This window comes from Stegostoma tigrinum, chromosome 33, assembly GCF_030684315.1.
Source record: "Stegostoma tigrinum isolate sSteTig4 chromosome 33, sSteTig4.hap1, whole genome shotgun sequence".
Taxonomy (NCBI): Eukaryota; Metazoa; Chordata; class Chondrichthyes; order Orectolobiformes; family Stegostomatidae; genus Stegostoma; species Stegostoma tigrinum.
The window spans coordinates 8,782,559-8,808,361 of NC_081386.1; the positions used below are offsets into that span (position 1 = coordinate 8,782,559).

Below are 25,803 nucleotides of genomic sequence, written 5' to 3' on the forward strand. Positions count from 1 at the left end.
GTGGACTTAGATGGTGGAGAGCAGCAATGGCTGATGCCAGTGAATCACAAAGGACAAGGCATCCGGTGACAGCAAGAAGGCAGATGCAGCTGCACCGCTGCCCAGGATCTCCCAGTGAGCAAGGATCAAGTCCTGGACTGAATACCCTGGCCTGGACTCAGGCTGAGCCAAGGCTCCAGGCCCACAGCTAGGCTCAATGCTTAAATGAGCAGCAGCATTGGCAGAGGACCGCTGTGACCGAGATCTGGCGGCATCGTCTGGATGAATGTCGATGCGCGATTGGCCCATGGCTACAGCTGGGATGCAGCTGTGGCAGGATTGACAGTGGTGGAGGCCCAATACCGATACCCGGAGCGCGTTGCAGAGATCTTGGCTAATGTCAAGTAGAGCAATACAGCAGGAACAAGAAGGGGAGAGAAAAATTAACTCCATTTTATTAATATATTTTAATATATTCAGTAATTTGAAATGGCACCGGAGCATGGCAACAATCGACACTTTCCATCGTATTTTTTTTAAATACATGTGATAATAAATAATTCAATTCAATTCAATTCATTTATAGCAGCTGTATTCTGCTCTAAAAGGTGCCTGCTCTCTCATCTGCCCAATCCACTGATTAGGCCTGTGACAATTGCCACCCTTCAAAATGAGGGTCACCGGGCCAAAGTTTGAGGAGCACTAACCACCAGAAGGTCCCCTCCACGTCATACACTGTTCTGACTTTGATGTAGATTGATGTCATTTCAGTGTAACTGGATCAAAATCCTGGAACTCCCTCCCTAACAGCATTGGGGAAAGTACCTGCTTCATATAGATTGCAGTGTTTCATAAAAACGCACCTCCTCAAGGGCAGTGAGGGATGAGCAATAAATGTTGGCCCACCAATGATGCCCATGTCCCAATAATAAGAAACACTTTATACATCCACAAGCATCCACTCCCTCCAACACCAGTGCTCAGTAGTAGCAACGTGTGCTATCTACAGGATGCACCGCAGAAATTCACCAAAGATCCTCAGACAGCACCTTCCAAACCCACGACCACTTCCATGTAGAAGGACGAGGGCAGCAGACACATGGGAACGCCATCACCTCCAAGTTCCCCTCCAAGCCACTCACTGTCCTGACTTGGAATTATATGACCACTCCATCATTGTTGCTGGGTCAAAGTCCTGGAATTCCATCCTGAAAGGCATTGTGGGTCAGCCCACAGCACTATAGTGGTTCAAGAAGGCAGCTGACCATCACCTTCTGAAGGGCAGCTGGGGAAGGGCAATAAATGCGGGCTCAGCCAGTAACACCCACGTCCCGTGCATGAATTAAAAAAATCTTTGAAAATAACATTTCTAACCAATTTATAAGCTGATAATACTTGACCACACTCTCCAGGTTTACAGTATGAAACTACCTGTAGTGTTGTTTTCCATGCCATGTGAGGAATGAGTCAAGTAAAATTCATTCAAATGAGGCCCCATTAGAACCTCTGAACATGTATTTGGAAAAGCAGTAAAGAAATGTTTAGTTCACATGCGTACTATTCTTGACTTGTTTTCCATTTGACCTGAGAGGATTTGAAGATTTGTAGATTATGAGAGAGTTAGCCAACATGTTTATCTTCAGCATATTACAATCAGGGTTTGACCCATTCCTGGATAATAGCTCTGAGGTGTGAGTACATTCTAGCATTATTCTATCAGCTTAAGTTCTGTTTTGGCCAAATTGACTAATTACAGGAGTGTGCAAACTAAAAAGGAAGTTCCTTTTATGCAAACAGATTTATTCAAGGTTGAACTGCATGGGAGTGATCATTGATGGCTGTTGCTAAGGCACTGTGGAATATTATACCACTGGGAAGCAAGGTCAAATAGGTAATTCAAGCAGGCAGCTGCCGACGTCGTGAATAGGAATTTATAGAAGGAGTTTACTCGAATACTGCTGGATATTCTGTCATTAAGGCCTGTAAACAATCTCACAGCAGAAGCAAGTTGATTTTCTGGTAAGAACTATCACTGCTTGCATCTTTGAAATATTAGGCATGTCAAATTTACTCAGTTTTTCTGACTTGTTTTAGATAAAGAATGAAAGATTTGCATTTTTTACAAATTCAGGACATTCCAGCTCATAAAGTACTTCTGAAGTATGGTCACAAATGTAAGGTAGGGCATTTGGTACCCTATTAGTACACAGCAAGCTTGGCAAATAGCATCCACCAGAGAGAATCAGTTTTGAGATGGCGATAATACTGACGTGGACACCAGAGCTAGCTCTTCTTTGAAAATGTGCCTTGAGATCTTTGTCAATTAGCTGGCAAGTCAGGACTCAATGTACTAACTCACAGTACAGTGGCTACTCTGGCAGTGAGGTAATTGCCTCAGTACTGCACTGGAGGGTCAGCCTAGATTCTTGTGACCCTGGCCTGGGACTTGAACCCACGATTTCTGACCTAGAGGCAAGAGTGCTGTTGACGAAGGAAAAGTAGGACTTCAGAGTAAGGATGCTAGCGTTGTGTATGAAATGTTATTAAAAATTGACTTATTAACTATATTCAGCATCTCTCAGTTATTGGGGTAGGTATTCATCCTGCTACCCAAGTGTGAAGTATCACTGTGGATCAGGAATCTCCCCAAGTTTGGTTTCTGCTGATTTTGGTTTTAATTTAGTCAAACTGAAATTCTTGGAGAGCACTGTCAAGTCGCAACATGGAATAATCTCCTAAAGGAATTGGTCAAAGCTGAATGCAGCAACGTAAGATAATAAGGTATAGGATCTGATAACCGTCGACTCAGCCATTGAGTAGTGGAGCAGACTTGATGGGCTGAATGGCCTACCTCTACTCTTCAAAGAGAAGATGATGAACAACAAGGTTTTGTCTGTGTTGAAAAGTTGGGCTCTTATGTTTCCCCTCTTACGCGAAGAGGTTGGGTGTGGGAACACACAAGCACACACTGTTTTAGTGCCTCCTACCTGATGCTGCTGGTTTGGTATAGTATTGATCTCTGGACAGTAAATAAGCAGAATCATGCAATTCTCCCAACTCAACAAGAAAAGTTCAGATTCTCTGCTACCACTGCCCCTGCCATTTTCCCAACCGCCAGTTCTGGCAAAGCTGCCATAGGAAGGATATTGTTAAATTGGAAAGAGTGCAGAAAATGTTTAAAAGGATGTTACTGAGGTTGGAGGCTTTGAGTTATAAGGAGAGGTTGGATAGGCTGGAACTTTTTTAACCTGGTACATAGGAGGTTGAGGTGAGACATTATAGAGGTTTATAAAATTAAGAGAGGCATAGACGAGGTGATTGCAAAGGTCTTTCCCCTAGGGTAGGGAAGTCCAAAACTAGAGAGTGTAGGTTTAAGGTGAGAAATGAAAGATTTAAATGTGACCTGAGGGGCAACTGTTTCACACAGAGAGTGGTGTGTATGTGGAATGAGTTGCTAGGGGAAGTGATAGACGTGGGTACCGTTACAACATTTAAAAGACATTTGGACAGTGAAATAGATAGGAAAGGTTTAGAGGGACGTGGCCAAACATAGGAAAGTGGGACTAATTTAGTTTGGGAAACTTGGTTGGCATGGCACATCATCTCCTTCTCTTCACCCCCTCCATTTGCTGCCAGCCAGTAATCAGTTTATCCTGGCAGTTGAGGTCAGTTGGTTAAAATCTCCAAGAAATTTACCAGAAAGATTGGCACTGATTTCCTCTGGGAGTTAAGATCCATTCCCTCACTTCCCCAGCTGAAAGTAGAGGACAGGAAAGTGTCAGGGCTGAGTAAAGCATCTAGTCCAACCACCAAGCATGGATCTGCCTTCATTACATCTCCCCCGTGCTCCCCAGAAGCCCTCAGTGAATCCTACTGGCTTTTACTTGCAGATGTACAGTCACTCCGTGGTTAGCACTGCTGCCTCACAGCACCGAGGACCTGGGTTCAGTTCCAGCCTCGGGTGACTGTCTGTGTGGAGTTTGCATATTCTCCCTGTGTTTGTGTGGGTTTCTTCTCATAGTCCAAAGATGTGCAGGTTAGGTGGATTGGCCATGCCAAATTGTCCATAGTGCCCAGGGATGTGCAGGTTTAGCCATACGAAATGCAGGGATACAGGAATTGGGGTTCGGGGTGGGATGCTTTACAGAGGGTCAGTGCAGACTTGATGGGTGCATGGCCTCCTTTCATACTGCAGGGATTCTATGACATACACAACATTTGCAGTAAAATGTTCCATCAGTAGTTTGACAAGAAACTAACAACAACATGGCATTTTGGGAAAACAGAGGATCGAAAATGGGGAATTTCTTTAAAAACGCTTTTGAGAAGATGGGAGATCAAGGCCTTGCTGTCATACTAAAAGATTGCAGTACACAGCACAGTAGATAGAGAATATTTTCATGTTCTCGTTCCTCCTTATCTTTGTAATCTGCTACGGCACCCACACATTTGCACTCCTCCAATCTCGGCTCCACACGCATCCCCACATTTAACACAGAACTTTGAACAGTACAGCAGAGTACAGGCCCTTCGGCCCATGATGTTGTGCCAAACTCCTACCCTAATCCTAAGGTCTATCTAACCTCCAACCTTTATACTATCATCCAATACCTATTTAATAGCCACTTAAATGCCCCTAATGAGGCCGACTCCACTACTGCCTCTGGCAATGCATTCCACCCCCCCTACCAGCCTCTGAGTAAAGAACCTACTTCTGACGTATCCCCTATCTCTTCCTCCACTCACTTTAAAACTATGCCCCCTCATAATAGCCCACCTCCACCTTAGGAAAAAGTCCCTGGCTGTCCACACTATCTATACCTCTGATCATTTTGTACACCTCTATCACGTCACCTCTCATCCTTTATCGTTCTAAAGAAAAAAGCCCTAGCTCTCTCAACCTTTCCTCATAAGACCTTCCTCCATTCCAGGCAACATCCTGGTAAATCTCCTCTGCACCTTTTCCAATGCTTCCGTATCTTTCCTGTAACGAGGCGACCAGAACTGGACACAATACTCCAGTTGTGGCCGAACTAGGCTTTTGTGTAGCTGGAGCATAACTTCATGGCTCTTGAACTCAATCCCTCTGTTAATGAAATCTCACATACCATACGCCTTCTTAACAACTCTACATACCTGGGTGGCAGCTTTCAGTGAACTGTGGACATGAACCCCAAGATGCCTCTGCTTCTCCACGCTGCCAAGAATCTTTTTGTTAACCCTGTATTAATGAATCACCTCACACTTTTCAGGGTTAAACTTTATCTGCCATTTTCTAGCCCAGCTCTGCATCCTATCAATGTCCCTTTGTAACCTAGAACAGCCCTCTGCACTGTCCACAATGTGACTCACCTTCGTATCGTCCGCAAATTTGCTAATCCACCCTTTCACTCCTTCATCCAAATCATTTACAAAAATCACAAGTAGAAGAGCATCCAGAACAGATCCTTGTGATACACCACATGTAACTGAGCACCATGTTGAATATTTTCCGCCCACTACCACCCTTTGTCTTCTAAGGGTCAGCTAATTCTGAACCCAATCTGCCACATTTCCCCCTATCTCATGCCTCCCTACCTTCTGCATGAGCGTACCATGGGGAACCTTATCAAACGTCTTACTTAAGTCCATGTCTACCAGTTTAGTTTAGTTACTGCACCTTTAACAGTCATGGTTTCATTGCTCCTAAACTCTCAAACTCCCTCCCTAAACTTTCTCTCCTCCAAAGACAAGATAATAAAATGTGAGGCTGGATGAACACAGCAGGCCCAGCAGCATCTCAGGAGCACAAATGCTGCTGGGCCTGCTGTGTTCATCCAGCCTCACATTTTATTATCTTGGATTCTCCAGCATCTGAAGTTCCCATTATCACTCTCCTACAAAGACATCTGGCTTTTGGTCACTTTTCCTTGCATTGCCCTTCGTGGCTCATTGTCAGAGTCACCATGTGAAGTGCATTACCACGTGAAAGGGGCTTCATAAATGCAAACTTTTCGGTGCTTGAAAAATAAAGTCCAATATTTTGCCAAGGAATACAGCCAGAATTGAATTGTGATAAGTACAAAACAAAGTTGCCAAGGAATGTTCCGCTTGGATTGGGATTGCTCTCGGTTCAGGGCCCCTGTACAATGGGAGCGGATGGGGAGTTGATGCAATTCGATTGGAAAGATGCTCAGAGCACGGATGAGCTGGTCCAGCCTGCAGGAAGAACAAAGTGCAGTTTCAGGCAGTTCATATGGAAAGTGGCGGTGATTGTTAACCACTGTACAGAAATCAAAGAGACTTGTTCCAAAGTTGATTTATGTTAATGTTTTCTCACTTTAAGGGTTAGCATCAATACAACTGACCTGATTAAAGGGAAGGAGTGAGATTGAGAAATGAAATATAACCACGTGGTATAGAAGAGATCGGTTTTGATCAAAGACTTGGGTAAGTGTTTTCTTTCTGTTGCAATGATGTTTTCCTATATTTGGTTCCCATTCACTGGAAAATGAAGATTTCTTTTTCGGTGAATATATTCAATAAATTCATTTCCTTGATCCTCCTGAGGTTGCAGAGCTGATGAACCAGTTTTCCAGATACTTTCTCTCACAATAAGAGAAGCTAGTAAAATGTCATGATCAGCTGAGGTGATCTGGAAATTGTGATAATGCCTTCCATCAGCTTGGCTTCTGTTTCATTCTAGGGTAAGGTTGAGGAGTGAATAGAGTGAGGTATTTAAAAGGATGTACTGAGATAAGTAGAAACGATTTCCTCAGGTGCTGGAACTCAAGGAAGGGACTTTGGGCATGAAATTCATTTGAGTAATACCAAGAAAAGCTGACCATGTAGTAAACATAACCCTATTGGAGCAGCCTGTGCAAGTGCCTGTTTCCATGCTGTAAGACTCTATGACTCCAAGCGCCCCCTCTCCATTCACCAGTCTCTGTCTGTGTGAGGTTATGTGCTAGGTGCTGGAAATGGGATTAATTGAGTTAGATGGTTGTTTTGACCAGCACAGACTTGATGGGCCAAAGGGCCTTTTCTTGTGCTGTAGACCTCTGGTTATTACTGAGATCTGTGGCCTAATGCAACACCAGGATACAAATAACACAATACTGACAACAGCTTCCTTATTCAGTCCTGAAACAACAAATATCGGAAAGCACGTTGATTCCAGCTCAGAACATAAGAAATTAGAAGAAAAACAGACCATTTAGCTCATTGAATCAGTTCCTCCATTCACTGTGATCCTGGCGGATTTTGGGCTTCCTTGCCCAATCCCATATCGCCAAAATTCTCAATCTCAAGCTTAAAAACATGTGACTCTGTAGCATTCACAACCCTCTCGAGTACAGAATTCCCAAACCTGACAAGCTTTTGAGTGAAATTCTCCTTGTCTCCGTGACCAGTCCCTCACCTTGGGACACAGTGTTCCTGTGTTTTAGATTTCTCAGCTCAGGAAAGAATCTTTCAGCACTTACCCTGTCAAGCACCTTTAGGCAGTTTAATGTGTTAATGGAATATCCTCTCATTCGTCTAAACTCCAGAGAATATATTCAAGTCTCTTAAATCATCCCATGTGCTAATCTAGTGAAACTTTGCTGTGCCGTTTCCCATAGAAGCATACCCTCCATCAATTGGAGACCAAAACTGCATACACTATTTCACAAAGTCTTGTACAATCGTAGCAAGGTGTCTTTGTTCTTTTCATAGAATCATAGAGTCGTACAGTACATAAACAGACCTTTCGGTCCAACCAGTTAATGCCGAGCATAATTTCAGACTAACCTAGCCTCACTTGCCTGCACTTGGCCCATATCCCTCCAAACCTTTCTGATTCATGTCTTTTAAACATTGTAATTGTACCCAATATTTACCCTCCAAACCCAGTTGTTTTTAGAGCAGCTTTCTGTACCTGGAAGCTAATATTTTGTGTTCCTTAAATACCCCCATGTGCCACTGTCTGAACATGGCTAACAGGGAAGTAAAGGACAAAAACAAATTGAAAGATAAAACATGCTAACTTTGACTCCTATATATGTTTGTTTATAAGTTTGCAGATGACACCAAAATTGAAGGTGTAGTGGACAGCAAAGAAGGTTACCTCAGAGTACAACGGGACCTTGATCAGATGGGTCAATGGACTGAGGAGTGGCAGATGGAGTTTAATTTAGATAAATGTGAGGTGCTGCATTTTGGAAAGGCAGATCAGGGCAAGGCTTGTACACTTAATGGTAATGTCCTGGGGAGTGTTGTTGAACAAAGAGACTTTGGAGGGCAGGTTCATAGTTCCTTGAAAGTGGGGCCACAGGTACATAGTAAGGAAGGCGTTTGGTACACTTGCCTTTATTGGCCAGTGCTTTAGGTATAGGAGTTGGGAAGTCATGTCGCAGCTGTGCAGAACATTGGTTAGGCCACTTTTGGAATATTCCGTGCAATTCTGGTCTCTGAGCTCGAGGAAAGACTTGTTGTTAAACTTGAAAGTGTTCAAAAAAGATTTACAAGGATGTTCCCAGAATTGGAGGGTTTGAGCTATAGGGAAAGGCTGAATAGGCTAAAGCTATTTTCCCTGGTGTGTCAGAGACTGCGGAGTGATCTTATAGAAGTTTATAAAATCATGAGGATCATGGATAGGGTGAATAGTCGAGGTCTTTTCCCCAGGGTACAGGTGTCCAAAACTAGAGGGCATAGGTTTAAGGTGAGAGGGGGAAGATTTAAAAGTGATCTAATGGCAGCATCTTCACACAGACGATGGCACATGTACAGAATGAGCTGCCAGAGGAAGTGGTGAAGGCTGGTACAATTACAACATTTAAAAGGTATCTGGATGGGTACATAAATAGGAAGGGCTTAGAGGGATATAGGCCAAATGCTGGCATTTGGGACTAGATTAATTTAGGATAAATGATTGACATGGACGAGTTGGACCGAAGGCTCTGCTTCCATGTTGTACAGCTCTATGACTCTATGATGGTACAATGTGATGAAAATTAGTGGTAAGCCAGGGGAAAGAAAAATTTAAAGACCAAAAAAGATGACAAAAAAGGATAAAATTATTGTGCAAATAATATGTCAACAGACAGTAAGAGATTCTTTCAATTTATAAAAAGGAGGAGAGAAATCATTGAACTTTCACCTCTTAGAGATTGTGACTGGGAAATAAAAAGGTGGAACTCGGAAATAGATGATTTGAATAAATACCTTGCATCGGTCTTCATGGTAGACACTGATAGCATTCCAAAATTATGAAATAATCAAGGGTCAAAAGACAATAACTGTCACAAGAAAAAATGTGCTGGGGAAACTAATGAGGCTACTAGCGGATAGTTTCCTATGGACCTGATGGAATGCACCTAAGATATTAAAGGAAGTAGCTGCAGAGATAATAGATGCATTAGTAGTGAATCTTCCAGGAATCCTTAGATTCTGGAAAAACCCCAGACAATTGGAAAACTGCCAATGTAACATCTTTATGCAAAAAGGGAATGAGACAAAGAAGAAATAGGGAACTATAGATGAGTTAGCTAAATATCGGTTGTTGGGAAAATATTAAAGTGTATTATAAAGTATGTTATGTCAAGTATTTAGAAATTCACAATATAATCAAGCAGAGTCAATATGGTATCATGAAGAAGTAATAGTTACTGACAAATTTATTAGAATTGTTTTGAGGAGGTGACAAAGAGAATAGATAAGAGTTGTAGTATTTTTTGAGGTTTAAGGTGAGAGGGGCAAGATTTGAAATGGATCTAAGGGACAAAATAGTTGGTGCGTGTATAGAATGAGCTGCCAGAAGTGGTAATTTGGTAAAGTTACAACATTTAAAAGACATCTGGATGAGTATATGAATAGGAAGGGTTTAGATGGATACGGGCAAAATGCTGGCAAACAGGACTAGATTAATTTACATATCTGGTCGGCATGGACAAATTGGACCGAAGGGTCTGTTTCCGTGCTGTATAACTCTATGGCTCTATGACTCTCACTCCAAAAGGCCTTCAGTAAAGGATCACCCTTTAATTAGAAAAGAGCCCATAGTGTTGCGAAGCAGTGTACCAGCATGGATTGGGGATTTGCTAGGAGAAGGGTGGCATTTCTAGGATGGTGACAAATAAAATTAGTGGAGTGTTACAAGGATCACAATTACTTAAAATATATTAGTAATTTCGGTGATGCAAGTGAATGTACTATCTCCGAGTTTGCAAATAAAACAAAAATAGCAGGGAAGGCAAGTGGGGATGATGTAAGGGCTCAATGGAGGGATACAGTCAGATTAAGCAAGTGGGCAAAAACTTAGCAGCTACAATATAAAGTGGAAAATGTAAGGTTATGCACTTTGGTGGAAAAATAAGGAGTTGAAGTGTTTCCAGTACAGACGAGTGTCTTGTCAGCCATTTTGGATGATGGCCTATTGGTATCATTGCTGGACTGTTAATCCAGGGACCCAGGTAATGTTCTGGGGATCTGTGTTTGAATCCCCCTATGGCAGATGGCAGAATTTGAATTCAATAAAAATCTGGAATTAAGTGTCTAGTGGTGACCGTGAAGCCATTGCTGATTGTTTGGAAAAGCCCATCTAGTTCACTAATGCCCTTTAGAGAAGGAAGCTGCCATCCTTACCTGGTCTGACCTACATGTGACTCCAGACCCACAGCAATGTGGTTGACTCATAACTACCCTCTGGGCAATAAATGCTGGCCTGGCCAGCGACACCCACATCCTGTGAATGAATCAAAAACAATTTTCAGAAGGCATTTAAGATTCAGCCATTGCTGTGGAAATGGAGTCGCATATAAACCAGAAGTGCCTAGTTTTTTTTTCCACAGGTTGAAGCCAGAGCACAGGTTGAGCCCACTTGCTTAATCTGACTGTATCCCTCCATTGAGCCTTTACATCATCCCCACTTGCCTTCCCTGCTATTTTTGTTTTATTTGCAAACTCGGAGATAGTACATTCACTTACATCACTGACGTTACTAATATATTTTAGGTAATTGTGATCCTTGGACCTCACGTTTATCAGCCCCATGATATTGCCACTTTGCCACTGTCTCCACAGTTTTGTACTTCCCCTGTTTATTGCTATACCTGTTAATCTGTTAACCCAAACAATCTTAGCTAGTTTGCCTTTCGTACTTAAAGAATTGACTTTGTTTAAGTTTGGGATGCTTAATGTGGAATTTAATTGGAAAATTGTTGTTATTTCCCAGTCGAGTTTTTACAATGTGTGTATTAATTAATACTACCTCACTAACTCTGTCTACCTATCAGGCTGATGGGGCAAACTGCAAAAAGACAGTGCAAGGCAATGAGGGATGCTGTGAGCATAAGCATGTGCTCAGAGTGATTACATGCAATGACAGTAAGCAAAGAGACTGGAGGTGAAACCTGATCCAGTCCACGAGCTGGATGGAATTCCCTGTGTGCAGTGCCCTGCTGCAACATTACAATAATAACTGTAAGTGGACTGGAGACATGCCATCAGGGTTCATACAGTTCACACTTCAGATGCCAATGCCTGTGGATGTAGGGTGTATGTGGCTGGTGCCCATGGATTATGCCCTGAGATGGTGGCATCCGATTTCCAACATGGAAGTCCTTCAGAGCAGAAGTTAACAAAGTGTAGAGCTGGATGAACACAGCAGGCCGAGTAGCATCTTAGGAGCACAAAAGCTGACGTTTCGAGCCTATCTAGGCCCGAAACATCAGCTTTTGTGCTCCTGAGATGCTGCTTGGCCTGCTGTGTTCATCCAGCTCTACACTTTGTTATCTTGGATTCTCCAGCATCTACCGTTCCTATTATCAGTGAGCTGAAGTTGCCAGGTATCCACTCTAACTTCCATATCGAGAATTTTCAATATCCAGCTTGTTTGGCATGTTTGGTAAGATAGGAAGCTGAATATTAATAAGGTGACTTGGCCTGTTAGTAAGGCATTTAATAAGATCTGATCCCCTTAATTGGCAACTCACTGATGCCTGATGAGAAACTTGCCTTGGCACCTGACAAATGCCTAAAAGATGCAGGAAAGAGCTCCCAGTGTTGAGATGAGCTTTGCCAGACTTCTCACCTGATTCTTCTGCATGTTTTACTGTAACCCACATTGCTCAGGGCTCTGTAAGATTCCACCCATGGTATTGTCTTTGGATTGTAAATGGCAGTCTAGTTTTAGTCACTTGCATGTGCACCAATTTAAAAGGATCAACTTGAGGTGGCTGTTGAGCTGTTCAGCTCACAAGGTTCATTATGAAGCAGTGTGGTACCCTGTGATATTATTGCAGCTGCTTTAGAATATCTGTTTTTCAGGTATACACTATTTTCTTCAAACCTGATCAAGTCCTTTGTAGTTGCATTCTTGAGGGAAGACAATGTCACCTTTAATATACCATGACACACCGTGGAGTAATCAGAAAGCCTTCTGGGCCCTTCACAGCGTAAGGTAGAATGTTGTAGCTTTGAGAATAGAGCCTACCTGACAGGGTGGTGAAGAAGGTGTTTAGCACACTTGCCTCAGGATGTTGCTGGGACTGGAAGGTTTGAGTCATATGGAGAGACTGGATAAGCTCGGACTTTTTCACTGGACCATAGGAGGTTGAGGGATGAGCTTGTAGAGGTTTATATAATCATCAGAGGCATAGATGAGGTGAATAGCAAAGATCTTTTTCTCTAGGGTAGGGAGTTCAAAACGAGGGGGCATATTTTTAAAGTGAGAAAAGAAAGACTTAAAAGAGACTTGATGGACAATGTTTTCACACAGAAGGTTGTTTTTGTGTGGAATGAACTGCCAGAGAAAGTGGTAAATGCAGATACAGTTACATTTAGAAGATATTTGGATAACTACATGAATAGGAAAGGGATATGAACCAAGCACAGCCAAGTGGGATTAGTTTAGTTTGGCAAATTTGGTCAACATGGGCGAGTTGGATCGAAGGATCTGTTTCTGATTCTGTGTAACGCTATGACTCTGTCACACAATACAAAATCCAAAATAACTTTATCCCTATTTGATTTGACAATGTATTACTCCAGGAAACACTAACAATAGTATTGCACAAACTTTTTGTCACAATCATCTTTGCCAATTCGCTTAGTCCAGTCAACAAGACAATTAAAACCTATCTCCCCTATTACATAGCATTGGTGACAGGCTCAGTCATTTCTTGCTTAATGTTCTTCCTAAAGATATGGCTACTGTTAGGGGTCTATAAAGTACTTGCGACAGTAATTTTCCACTTCTGCTATTCCTAATCTCCATCAGCATACTTTATTCATGATTTTTGAAGATTCTTTCACGCTGATGTCCTACATCTTATTTATCACCAGGACTACTCTTCACCTGTTTCCATTTTGCTTGTCATTTTAAAATGTGTTCCCTGATTATTTATTTCTCAATCTTACTCACCTTGTAACTATGTCTCTGTAATGGCAATTGGATCTAAACCATTTATCTTTACTTTGCCCCGAGTTCTCTGTTGAATTGCAAATAATTTATAAATACAGATAAATGAATTGAATTATTTTAAACTACCATTTTCTGTAAAAACCTAACTCACTAATATAGAGCCACCCCAGCATTTTCTGTTTTCATTTCATATTAAATTCATGTTGGTTTTGGTTTGGATTATTACAGGAGCAGTTTTATAATGTGAAATCTTGTCCTTAGGGTTTTTGTATTGGGGTCGTTTCAGAAGTTTCGTTCTTTAAGGTAGTTAAAAAGGTGAGGTGCACATGGCTTTGGGGAGGATGGAGGAATAGGACTAATTGGGTACAAAAATAAAATGCTGCAAGTGCTGGAAATCTGAAATAAGAACAGATGATGCTGAAGGCCTGGCAGCACCTATAGAGAAAACTAAAGTTAACATTTCAGTTTGATGATAAACCTTCATCTAAATGGATAGCTGTTTCAAACAGCTAGCCTAGACATGATATGCTGAATGGCTTTCTGAATGTGTGGCAAGGTTCTACCCCACTAATGTTGATTAAAGTCAATTGGTTCGCTGACATTCCGCTGCAGTGGAAAGCTCCTTCACAGATCCTTTGGTCATCATTTGGTTGAGCACTCATTAATTCTGTGCTCTATTCCAACTCTCACCTTTCAGTCTTAAGCCTCCCACACTGTTGCAGTGAAGCTCAACGGAATCTTGAAGCACGGCACTTTACTCTCTAATTAGGTATTTTACAACGTCTCAGGCTCAATATTACATATTCAGATTGTACCTCTCTGATGAAGGGTCTAGGCCTGAAATGTCAGCTTTTGTGCTCCTGAGATGCTGCTTGGCCTGCTGTGTTCATCCAGCTCCACACTTTGTTATTTTGTTTTCAGATGTTGTTGGTGTTAACACTGCTGTTTCATTCACACCTCCCCAAGACCCAGCTTTTGTTTCTTTACTTGTCCAATTGTTGTGGTGCCCCCCACCCTCCGCCATTGCCATTGGTCACCTCTGCCCCGCCCCCCAACCTCAGAGCTTCCTCTGTCTGTCAGGCCCCATTCCTTGCCTCTCTACTGACTTCAAACCTCTTACAGTGTTTTTCAGTCCTGATGAAAGACCAGGGAACTGAAATGTTAATTCTTATTCCCTCTCCACAGAGGAGCATACTGTGAATATTGCCAACATTTTACTGGTTTTATCTCAGAATTCACATGTCCATGGTGCATTTGCTTTGACTTTTGTGAAGATATGTATTCATTGTATGTGACAATTGCTGACATGTACCAACCTTCCCAAATTGTCCTTGAGAGGATGGTGGCAAGCTGTGCACAGGGATATTTCCTTGCTCCTGTGCGGAAAAGTTGTCTTAGTTTTGTTCTCTCTTTAGAGACAAATGACTGGTAGTGGCATAACCTGAGAGTTGAGAAGTAGAATCCATCACGGTAGTGGTGGTAGGAACTGCCGATGCTGAAGAATCTGAGATAACAAGGTGCGAAGCTGGATGTACACAGCAGGCCAAGCAGCATCAGAGGAGCAGGAAGGCTGACATTTTGGGCTAGACCCTACTTCAGAAATGGGGGAGGGGAAGGGGCTTCTGAAATAAATAGGGAGAGAGGGGGAGCCAGATAGAAGATGGATAGAGGAGAAGATAGGTGGAGAGGAGACAAATAGGTCAAAGAGGCAGGGTTGGAACCAGTAAAGGTGAATGTAGGTGGGGAGGTAGGGAGGGGATGGGTCAGTCCAGGGAGAACGGACAGGACAAGGGGGCGTGATGAGGCTAGTAGACGCCTCAACCGTGTCTCCCACATTTCCCACAACTCATCCCTCACACGCCCTCCCCGCAATAACAGCCAAAACGGGATCCCCCTCAGCCACACTTAACACCACACCAACCTCCGGATCCAATGCATCATCCTCCAACACTTCCGCCATCTACAATCCGACCCACCACCAAAGACATTTTTCCCTCCCCGCCCTTATCTGCTTTCTGGAGGGGCCACTCTCTCTGTGACTCCCTTGTCCGCTCCACACTCCCCTCCAGACCCACCACACCCGGCACTTTACCCTGCGACACCTGCCCCTGCACCTCCTCCCTCACCCACACCCCAGGCCCCAAGAAGACTTCCCACATCAAGCAGCTGTTCAGCTGCACATCTGCCAATGTGGTATACTGCATCCGCTGTTCCTGTTGTGGCCTCCTGTACATTGGGGAAGTCAAGCAGAGGCTTGGGACCACTTTACAGAACACTTACACTTGGATCACACTAAACAACTGCACCTCCCAGTCGTGACCATTTCAACTCCCCATCCCATTCCTCAGACGACATGTCCATCCTGGGCCTCCTGCAGGGCCACAATGATGCCACCCGAAGGTTGCAGGAACAGCAACTCATATTCCGCTTGGGAACCCTGCAGCCCAATGGTATCAACGTGGATTTCACAAGCTTCAAAATCTCCCCTCCCCCAACCGCATCCCAAAGCCAGCCCAGCTTGCCCCCGCCTCCCTAACCTGTCCTTCCACCCACCTATCCCCACCTACCACCTCGAGCCCTACCTCCATCTCCTACCTACTAACCTCATCCCGCCCCCTTGACCTGTCCATCCTCCCTGGACTGACCTATCCCCTCCCTAACTCCCCACCTACACTCACCTTTACAGGCTCTATCCCCGCCTCTTTGACCTGTCTGTCTCCTCTCCACCTATCTTCTCCTTTGTACGTCTTCGATCTGCCTCTCCCCTCTCCCTATTTATTTCAGAACCCTCTTGCCTCGCCCATTTCTGATGAGGGGTCTCGACCTGAAACGTCAGCTTTCCTGCTCCTCTGATGCTGCTTGGCCTGCTGTGTTCATCCAGCTCTGCACCTTGTTATGTCCATCATGGTGGTGTCAGCTGGTGCAGGAATTGAGCCCACACAGTTGGTATCACTCTGTATTTCAAACCACCTGTCCAGCCAACTGAGCTAAAATAGCCCCCTCCTGCGTGGGATAAAAAGTTATTGATGCCTTTACTGTAAGAATAGCCGGTGAGCAAGTGAATAAGGAGTTACGTCAGATCACATGGAGTCATAGAGTCATTCAGCGCAGAAACAGCCGTCCTCGTTCAACCAGTCTGAGCCAACCATAATCCCAAACTTAACGAGTCCTGCCTACCTGCTCCTGGCCCATTTTCCGCCTATTCTTTCCTATTCATGCACTTACCTAGATGTTTTTTAAACGTTGTAATTGTGCTCACATCCACCACTTACTTCCTCAGGAGGTTCATTCCACAGGCGAACTACCCTTTATAAAAAAAAATTGCCTCGTGCCTTTTTAAAATCTCCCTCCTCTCACCTTAAGAATATGCTTCCTCGTCTTGAAATTCTTCATCCTGGGGGGAAAAAGGCACCTTCTTTTCACCTATCCATATGCCTCATGATTTTCTAAACCTCTAGAAGGTCACATCTCAACCCCCTACAGTGAAAAGAAGTCCCAGCCTATCCAGCCTTTTGTTATAACTGAAAACTTCCACACCCAACTACATCCTGGTAAATCCCTTCTGAACTGCCTCGCCCTAATAATGTCCTTCCTATAACAGGGAGACAAGAACCGGACACCAGAAGCCTCACCAATGTCCTGCACAACTTCAACATGACTTCCTAACTCTCACACTCAAAGGGCTGACCAATGATATGGAACTGGGACCTGAGACTGTAGGATTCCAGTGATAAATTGGCTGAATGTATAGTTACATTTAACAAAGGGTTCTCGATGTTCACTGATGTGAGATATGAACCATCTTTGATCAGCAACCTGATTATTCTGCATCACATGGTGGCTTTGATTTAACATAATGGTTATCTGTGCTTTCTCAGAGGGCAATTAATCATTTCCTGCATTGCTGTAAACCTGGATTTCTGTATATCCCAGGCCAGGTGTGGATAACACATTTCCTCTTCTGAAGTTAATGAAGCAGAACATTATTAGTAAGACTGGCATTTTATTCTGAATTCATGAATTGAATCTAAATGCTGTGCACGGTCATGAACCCTTGTTTCTGGAATATTAGTCCAAGCCTCTGGATTGCAAGCCCAGGAACATCACAATATATTCCATCATCACCCCTCCCACCCCATGTACATACAGACATGCAGAGACAGACACAGACATACACATGTACACAGACACATGTACACACACTCGTTTTGTACACCTTCTGCGCAGCCGTAATCTCATATGCCTCGCTCCATCTAAACACCCTATGATCTGTATGTCCTTGTATGTTATAATCTGCCTGTACAGCTCACAATACAAAATACAAAAATTGTCAAATGTCATTCTTTGGCATGGGCAGTCTTCCATCTTGGTTTGAAAGCCTATTTTACACTTAATAAATGATACTGCTGAAAAGTAAAGCTCTACAGGGAAGGAAAGTAAGCTGTCGAGTTCACTGTCCGTGATTCCCTGGAAAATTGCACTTTATTCAAAATGGGAATGGCAAATATCTTTGTGGATTTTGGCAATGGATTTCCTGGCCACTTTTAAACTGCTTACTTTAAAGCTGGAGAAAAAGGCAATGTGTGAACTGGAATCCAATCATTATGGATTAGTTATTGGGGAAGGATATTTTTATAGGAGCCTGCTTCTTGCTGAACTATGACAAAGGCAAAGAGGAGGCCATCTAAATTTGAATTGTTCTGATAGAGTAAATAAGGGGAAACTGTTCCCACTGGCACAAGGGTTAATAACCCAAAGACACAGCTTAAACATCGGCAAAGATAAGAAATTTTGTTTACGCAGTGTTTCGAAAAAAATGGAAAATGCTTCCTGAAAGGTTGAATTTCAAAATAGAAGTAGATATGACCTTCAAAAGAAAAGGTCAGTAGCGTTATGGTGAAACTGCAGAGGGTTGAGACTAAAGAGACACCTCTTTCAAAGAACCAGCACAGGCACAAGAAACTGAATGGCCTGTTTCTGCACTGTAGTATTCTATAAGGAATGAGATCGGATAGCTTTAGACTTGATATTGGTAGAGTCAAGTCACTGATCCCACACATGCAGGATGTGTGCTCCAACATTATGCTTGAACCTTACACCCAGTGAGAGTGTGGGCTTCCATACGATATACGAGACAGAAACATGGTCATATTTAAATATTGCAGAGCTCTCCACGTAAATACCTCAACCTACGATATTGGAAAATCATACGTTTCATTGAATATTTAATGGAGAGAAAAGCTAATAAGCCGACTCTCAATAAGGCCTGCTTGTACAGACTACTGGAATAATATTTACACAGACTATGAGAAGATTTCATTTGCATCTGCAAATTCAGTATTTTGTCTGCAGTAGTACAGGTGCCATATGCAAAACGTATGTTAATTTTCTGCTAAACATTACCATTTGCAAGCTGCTATCTTTTGATAAGCATCAGCGTTGAATTTCTGGCAATAAAACCTTTAAATCTGCTTCAATACAATAGCTCACACAAAGACAATATTAACATCTGAAATACAAAGCTGGCATTGAATGCCTCTGACTTTGACAGGTTAACATGCTGATAGAGTTTGGGACTGGCATCGAAAACAGTGGCTTTGGTGATAGATGTGGCCATCGGACAGGTCTGGGCAGGCCTGGTTGACCAATTATGCCACAACCCATGCTGCTCCAATTTTTAAAAAATCCTCACAATGGGAGAACTGAAGGAAGCGATTATCTCCAGTTTCTATACCTTACTGCCAACTACCTTCTTAATCCACTCGTCACATTCCCTTCCTCCCTCACCTCTCCTCAACAAAACTGAGTTCTCCTCCACTCCCCGTGCTCTAAATTCCACCTGATGTCTTCAACTCTTATCCCAGCCGGGTTTTCTTACCAAGTTCGCCTCCAGCAAGAGATGTATGTCTTGCTTTTGGAGTGGCTTTTCATTGAAGCAGGAGGTCAGACCATCTGTAGTTTATGTGAGGTGAGGAGATTTGAGATCTAGATTTATTGTCACGTGTTTAAAAAAATAAATGAGAATTGGTTCTGTTGTGTGCAAATTGTCACCGTGCCCCTGCACCATCTTGAAACATTAAATACAATGTAAGATACTACTGCAATAGAGGTCATCTTTATTTCTTCCTCTTGTCCCTCCTCTGCTGCTCCTCCAGTCACTGCTTGACATCAGTCCAGTCTCTGTAACAGGCCCTGGGGTCTTGGTTATGGGCTCCTGAGTCTCTGTAATGGCCTCTGGGGTCTCAATTATGGGCCCCCTTGCTACCATAATAGCAACCGCCAGTTCTGAGCTAGAGCCATGGTCTGGGAATGTGCAGATTCCAACTCTCCTCTTCCCATCTACATGCCTCCAGAAGCTGCTGCCAGTCATTGGCGTTCGGGGTCCTCCACCATCCTTTACAACGATGCTTCTGCTCCTTCACGCTCCTGGGCCTAGCTGCAGACCCGGGCCTTCAGCTTGGCCTGCGAGTCTGGGCTGGGTGGGGGGGCATGTGGAGTCAGCCTGGGACATACTCCTCGCTCACCGGGAGAACCCAGACTGGGATGAAGCCGTGTCCGGCTTGTCTGGGCTTAGCTGCTGCTGCAACCAGAAGCTTTGTCCATCAGCTGCTAGTCTCCAGGCTTTGTAATTTCTGTGGTTCCCATATTTCCACAATTTTCATAATTCTACAACTTCCCAGACTCCATAATTCCATAAGCCGTGCAAATGACATTGTAATTCACCTCCTCTACTTTGATTTACAATCTGAGGTGGTTTCTTTGCGAGTTAGCAACATGAAAGCTTGCAAGAGAATTTGTGAAGTGCTCAGTAGGAAACATTCCACTGTTTTTCCATCAATGAAGGAATCGACCGTCTTCTCTAAGCAGTTTTTTGTATCACGAATGTAAGTCCAACCAGTGACACAGTAAGTGGTTTGGAGTATGAGAACATTTTCCATATTCATACCAGACCATTCTTCAGCCTTGGCTCTGTCTATCACTTATGGTTGAGTCAGCAATGGGCTGCTCTCTGATTCAGAGGGCTGTGGATTCAAGTCCCATGCAGGACTTTGACAGACAATTTCTGTGGTGATGGTGGATTTGGAGGGGATGGCTTTTAGATGAGATGTTAAACCAAAGGCTAACCTGCCCTTAGTTGGGTATAAATAATTCCATGCCCATTTTATGTTGAAGAAGAGCAGAAGAGTTATTCTCTATATTTCTCAATCAACAGTACAAAAACAGAATTTCTAGTCACTCTTACATTGCTGTTTCTAAGTGCTTGCTGTGTGAAAATAGATTGACCCTGGTGGGGGCCCTACATCAAAATGGTAACAACACGGCAAAAATATTTCTCTGGCTGAAAGGCTATTGCGAGGTTATGACACATGCTATAAAAGTGGAAGTCCTTCTTTAGACACTAAATTAAAGATATTTGTAAATGAGAAAATACAATAGGGTTAGGGTTAAGCTGGTATGGAGCATTGTTAACAAAGTGTATTTTATGATGTCCCCAGGATGCTCTTTACTGACAGGGATTATTTTTGAAGTGGATATCATTATCATCTTCCCAACGGTTGTGCCAGCTAATGTCTACACAGCCAGCTCTTAACAAGCATTCAGGTAGCCATTTATGTTGGAGCAGATGAGAAAGAAGGGATACTGGCTCAGCTGGTAGTGAGTTCAATCCCGAGTACAGACTTAAGCAAACAAGGTGAGGGGAAATTATTTAACTACTTTGTGAGTTGATTTGAACTGTACTGCCTGGAAGAGTGTTGGGAGCAGATTATTATCTTAGATTCAAAAGGGAATTGGTTGTACACCTGTAAAGATTTGCAGGGCTGTGGTGAAAGAACAGAAGAATAGAACACATTGGATTGCTCTTTCAAAGAGTTTGCACAGGCTTCATGGCCTAAATGGCCTCCTTCCATTAATGAATGACTTATTGATGGGACCCTCAAATGTTGATCTCAAAAGCTCGCTCCTGAGAAATCTTTTGTTCTGTTAACATTTATCACAAAATGTGCTCACTTCCAGAAATTTTTCTGGCACTCGCTTAACAAATTAACCAAACCTGATCACATTGTTGGATCCCAGCCGCCGGAGTTTTACTGGTAAACAACTCCCAATATATATATCAAGTTGTAAACAGCCACATACCATGCTCCATTTGGGTAATATGGTACCCATCAGTCTAGCAGACAACTATAAAACCTTCCTTATTTACTCGACACTAGAAACTACAGGCCACAGCTTACAGAACATTTACCAGCTGCAGCTATAACCCAGGCCAGAGTTTAAACTAGCTTGACCAAAATTTCCAGCATGTTCAATTGTAGCACTTAACCAGTGTCGTAGCTATTGCTGCTGCTGGGCACCTGACCACAGTAGCACCAGAGACATTCATTTGTAAAAACTTCCCTAGTAGTTAATGCACAAGACCTGCTCCGCTTTGAGATGTCATGGTGACCATCCCAGTTGAGCCACTGAGCAGGGAACCAGCACGACTGAATGGCTTGCTGTTTCAGAGGACTGTGAAGTATCACGTTATATCCTTTTCCCTTACCACCTAAGAATTCCTCTTTACCCCCATTTCATCCCTCACAGATAGAAATTGATGTCAGAACCAAACTTTGATTCATGAACCAATACATAATCATCAGCCATTTCAGCTGCTAATCTTGCAGTCTTAACTCTCTGCCCTTCCACATGTGTTCTCATTACTTCCGGAAGTGAATTTTTGAGCTCCTCCAAAATAATTGTCTCAGAGTGTCATGTTTGATCTGTTTTCAATGCCCTAATCCATCTATTGAAATTACTTCGTTTGATCCTTTCAAACTGAATGAATGTTTGACCAGGATCCTTCCCCAGATTCCTGAAACGTTGCCTGTAGGCTTCTGGTACTATCTCATATGCAGTCAAGGTGGTAAGGGCGAAGAAGATGTTGTAATACTTAGTGGCCCGCTGAAAGAGCAAGCCATTCCGTGAGAGCGCAGTGGCATCTAGGCTAGAGTGTGGCAAGGATGCCAATTTTCTTTTCTTGAATGTCATTGTGAATCTTGTCGCCTTCACTGAATCTAGTATTTTATTTCCGTATGCTTTTAAACTCAGTTCAAATTCTCAGACTGATATTACAGGATAATGAATGCGCCAGAGAATCTCTGCAGTGTGGAAGGAGGCCATTTAGCCAATCGACTCCACACCAATCCTCCAAAGGATATCCCATCCAGACGCACCACCTACTTTGCCCCTGTAACCCTGCATTTCCTGTGGCTAACCTACCCAGCCTGCACATCCCTGGACACTATGGACAATTTAGCATGGCCAGTCCACTTAACTTGCACATCTTTGAACTGTGAGAGGAAACCAGAGCATGCAGAGGAAACCCACACAGAAGCGGAGAGAATGTGCAATACTCCACAGAGACAGGCACTGTGAGGCAGTAGCACGAACCACTGAGCCACCATGCTGCCCCAAATCTGAGTTAGCAGCGCGTACTAGAACAATCCCACTGAATTGATTGAATACTGTGTCAATCCTGAGGTAAAATAAATGCATGGACATTCCTTTGTCTTGCTCACAGTCAGTCACGTCATAAACAATTTATATCATCAGGTTTTTCTGGGCTGATAAAACAATGGATGTTAGCTGACCAAGGTGCATTCTGGCCCCAGTACATTGAGATCTTCAATAGGCCCAAGATGCTCTGTATACCTCAACATAGCCAATCACTGTAACAGACTCCAGCAATCTTTTGGTTGATGTGCACAGAAGCCAATAAGGTGCACAAATATAATTAAGTCAGGAACAATGCAGGCTGAACTATTTTTCCAAATTGCATTGAATCTGCTTGAATGGCAGTGTAGTCATATCATTTTCTTCCACTTAACAAAGAATAATACAGCACAGGAACAGGCCCTTCGGCCTCTGAGCCTGCACCAACACATTTTGCCTTTCCGTACTAAAACAGCCTTCATTTGCAGGATTCAGACCCCACTATTCCCTTCCTATTCGTGTAATCGTCCAGGTGCTTCTTGAATGCTGCTATTGTGTATAATCTGGTCCCCTCCTATTGGTCACCACGAGGCAAAATGGAGCAGGTAATGCTGTTGTCTCTGTGCCAGGATTTTGTTACGAAACTATGACTTTAAGTGGTTGTATTTTGTATTTTTTTATGAAGTGAGGTTGAGACAGCGAGAGAAGGCTTTCTGTTTCATGACATCCCATGAGGCTTGGGTTCTTTTTAAAGCTGGAACAATAGAAGGAGCCTGAATGGGTGGGGCCAAGCTCCCAGAGAATCTGAAAGTTTTAATTTAGCTTTCAGTAGCTGTTGGGCTTGTGAAAGCTGTAACATCTCTCTCTCCCTGCAGCTAAAAGCTTCCTGCTGCTGGAATTGCATGCTTGACAATCTATTTTACGTATTTGACTTTTGCCAATTATGTTGGGATGTTACTATATTGGAACAGTTAATGAGCAGTGTATTATTTTGTTAAGTATTTCAATGCAGTTACAGTCAAACCAATTCTTTTATTTTTTATTGTGTCTGTATTTTAACTGTAGTGTATGAATAAAATATGTTTTGCTTCAACCCTGGTAGATTGACCAATCGAATTGCATCCAGAACTCAATGCTGGCACGTATCTTTCAGTTAAGAGAACAAGGGTCTAGGGCCTAGGCTATCTCCTTGACATGTTTTAAGGAGATTTGATCTGGTCCATAACGATGTTGATGCAACTTCTTCAAAAATCAGTGCACATTTCAATTGAGTGTCAGCCCAGATATTGTAACGTTGAGAGAGTCATCCATTACTAGCTCTCGGTTGACCATTCTTCTGGAATTCTTAGCCAGCCGCCCTAAATCGTGTTATCTAAAACTCTACTATCTCTCTAACTTGCACCATTTATCCATATTCTGGTTGACCCACACTAGCTCCTAGTTAAGCAAAACCTTGATTTTAAAATTCTTAGCTTTATGTTCAAATTACTCCATGGCCTCACCCTATCCTGTCTCTATAATCTTTTCTAAACCCACAACTCTCTGAGATCTCTGTGCTTCTCTGTCTCTGAATTTTTGTGCACTCCTGTTTTAAGTAGTTACTTCAACCACGTGGGTCCTAACCTCTGCAAGTCGCTGTCTAAATTCCTCTACCTTTCTCCTGCTGGCTTTAGAATGCTCCTTACCTTAATGACTAAGCTTCCAGTCATTCTATGGAGTTTAATGCAGAAAAGTGTGAGGTGATGCACTTTGAAAGGAGTAGCAGGAATACAGAGTACTGGGCTAATGGTAAGATTCTTGGTACTGTGGATGAGCAGAGAGATCTCGGTGTCCGTGTGCAGAGATCCCTGACAGTTGCCACCCAGGTTAATAGGGTTGTTAAGAAGGCGTACGGTGTGTTAGGTTTTATTGGTAGAGGGATTGAGTATCAGAGCCATGAGGTTATGTTGCAGCTGTACAAAACTCTGGTGCGGCCGCACTTGGAGTATTGCATACAGTTCTGGTCACCGCATTATAAGAAGGATGTGGAAGCTTTGGAAAGGGTGCAGAGGAGATTTATCAGGATGTTGCCTGGTACGGAGGGAAGGTCTTATGAGGAAAGGCTGAGGGACTTGAGGCTGTTTTTGTTAGAGAGAAGAAGGTTAAGAGGTGACCTAATAGAGACATAGAAGTTGATCAGAGGATTAGATAGGGTTGACAGTGAGAGCCTTTTTCCTCAGATGGTGATGACTAGCACAAGGGAACATAGCTTTAAATTGAGGGGTGATAGATATAGGACAGATGTCAGAGGTAGGTTCTTTACTCAGAGAGTAGTGAGGGCATGGCTGCAACAGTAGTAGACTCGCCAAATTTAAGGGCATTTAAATGGTCACTGGATAAACAAATGGATAATAATGGAATAGTGTAAGTTAGATGGGCTTCAGTTTGGTTTCACTGGTCAGCGCAACTTCGAGGGCTGAGGGGCCTGTGCTGCGCTGCAGTGTTCTATGTTCTCTGTCTACGTTCTGTCTGACACTTCTTTATATAGACCAGTGACCTGTGTTTCATTAACTTATAGGTGCTATATAAATAGAAGTTTCTGTTGTGAGATATTTTGGGTGTTTGGACACAATCGAGCATTGAAGAAATACAACTCCTAACATATTGAGTTCTGAAATATACTGAGTGCCATTAAACATTAAACTGAAAACTGTTTCATTCAAGGACAAGTCAGAAGGGATCACACTTCACTGAAGAGTCATTTATTTCCAAGTATGGAATCTCTCTCCTCCACTTCTATTTATTTCTGATTATTATTGTGTGGTGGTTTGTAAATATATGCCTCCCCCAGCTCCATGACCTGGAGGGACATTGTAGTCTTTTATCGTGTGGCTTGTAAATATTAATTATTCACTAATGATCCAGAGTCAGACAGCAATAGCTTCAATAACAATAGACTTCTTGTGCAACTCAAGCAGAAAACAAAAGAT

General features: G+C 43.0%; 1 protein-coding gene across 10 annotated transcripts in view; it reads left to right on the forward strand.

Moving 5' to 3' along the window:
- Nucleotides 1-25,803, forward strand: part of sema4ba (sema domain, immunoglobulin domain (Ig), transmembrane domain (TM) and short cytoplasmic domain, (semaphorin) 4Ba) — a 386,815-nt gene that overhangs the window by 125,956 nt on the left and 235,056 nt on the right. For 7 of the 10 annotated variants that reach the window (XM_048562773.2, XM_059639201.1, XM_048562774.2 and 4 more), the window contains one exon: nt 6,305-6,408. The exons of 1 other annotated variant lie outside the window; for it this stretch is intronic. The gene's annotated coding sequence lies outside the window, so the exon portion shown is untranslated. Of the gene's footprint in view, nt 1-1,650; nt 1,669-1,926; nt 1,999-6,304; nt 6,409-25,803 lie in introns of those variants that run through there. 2 more of the 10 variants (XM_048562777.2, XM_048562776.2) reach the window with 2 other exon arrangements.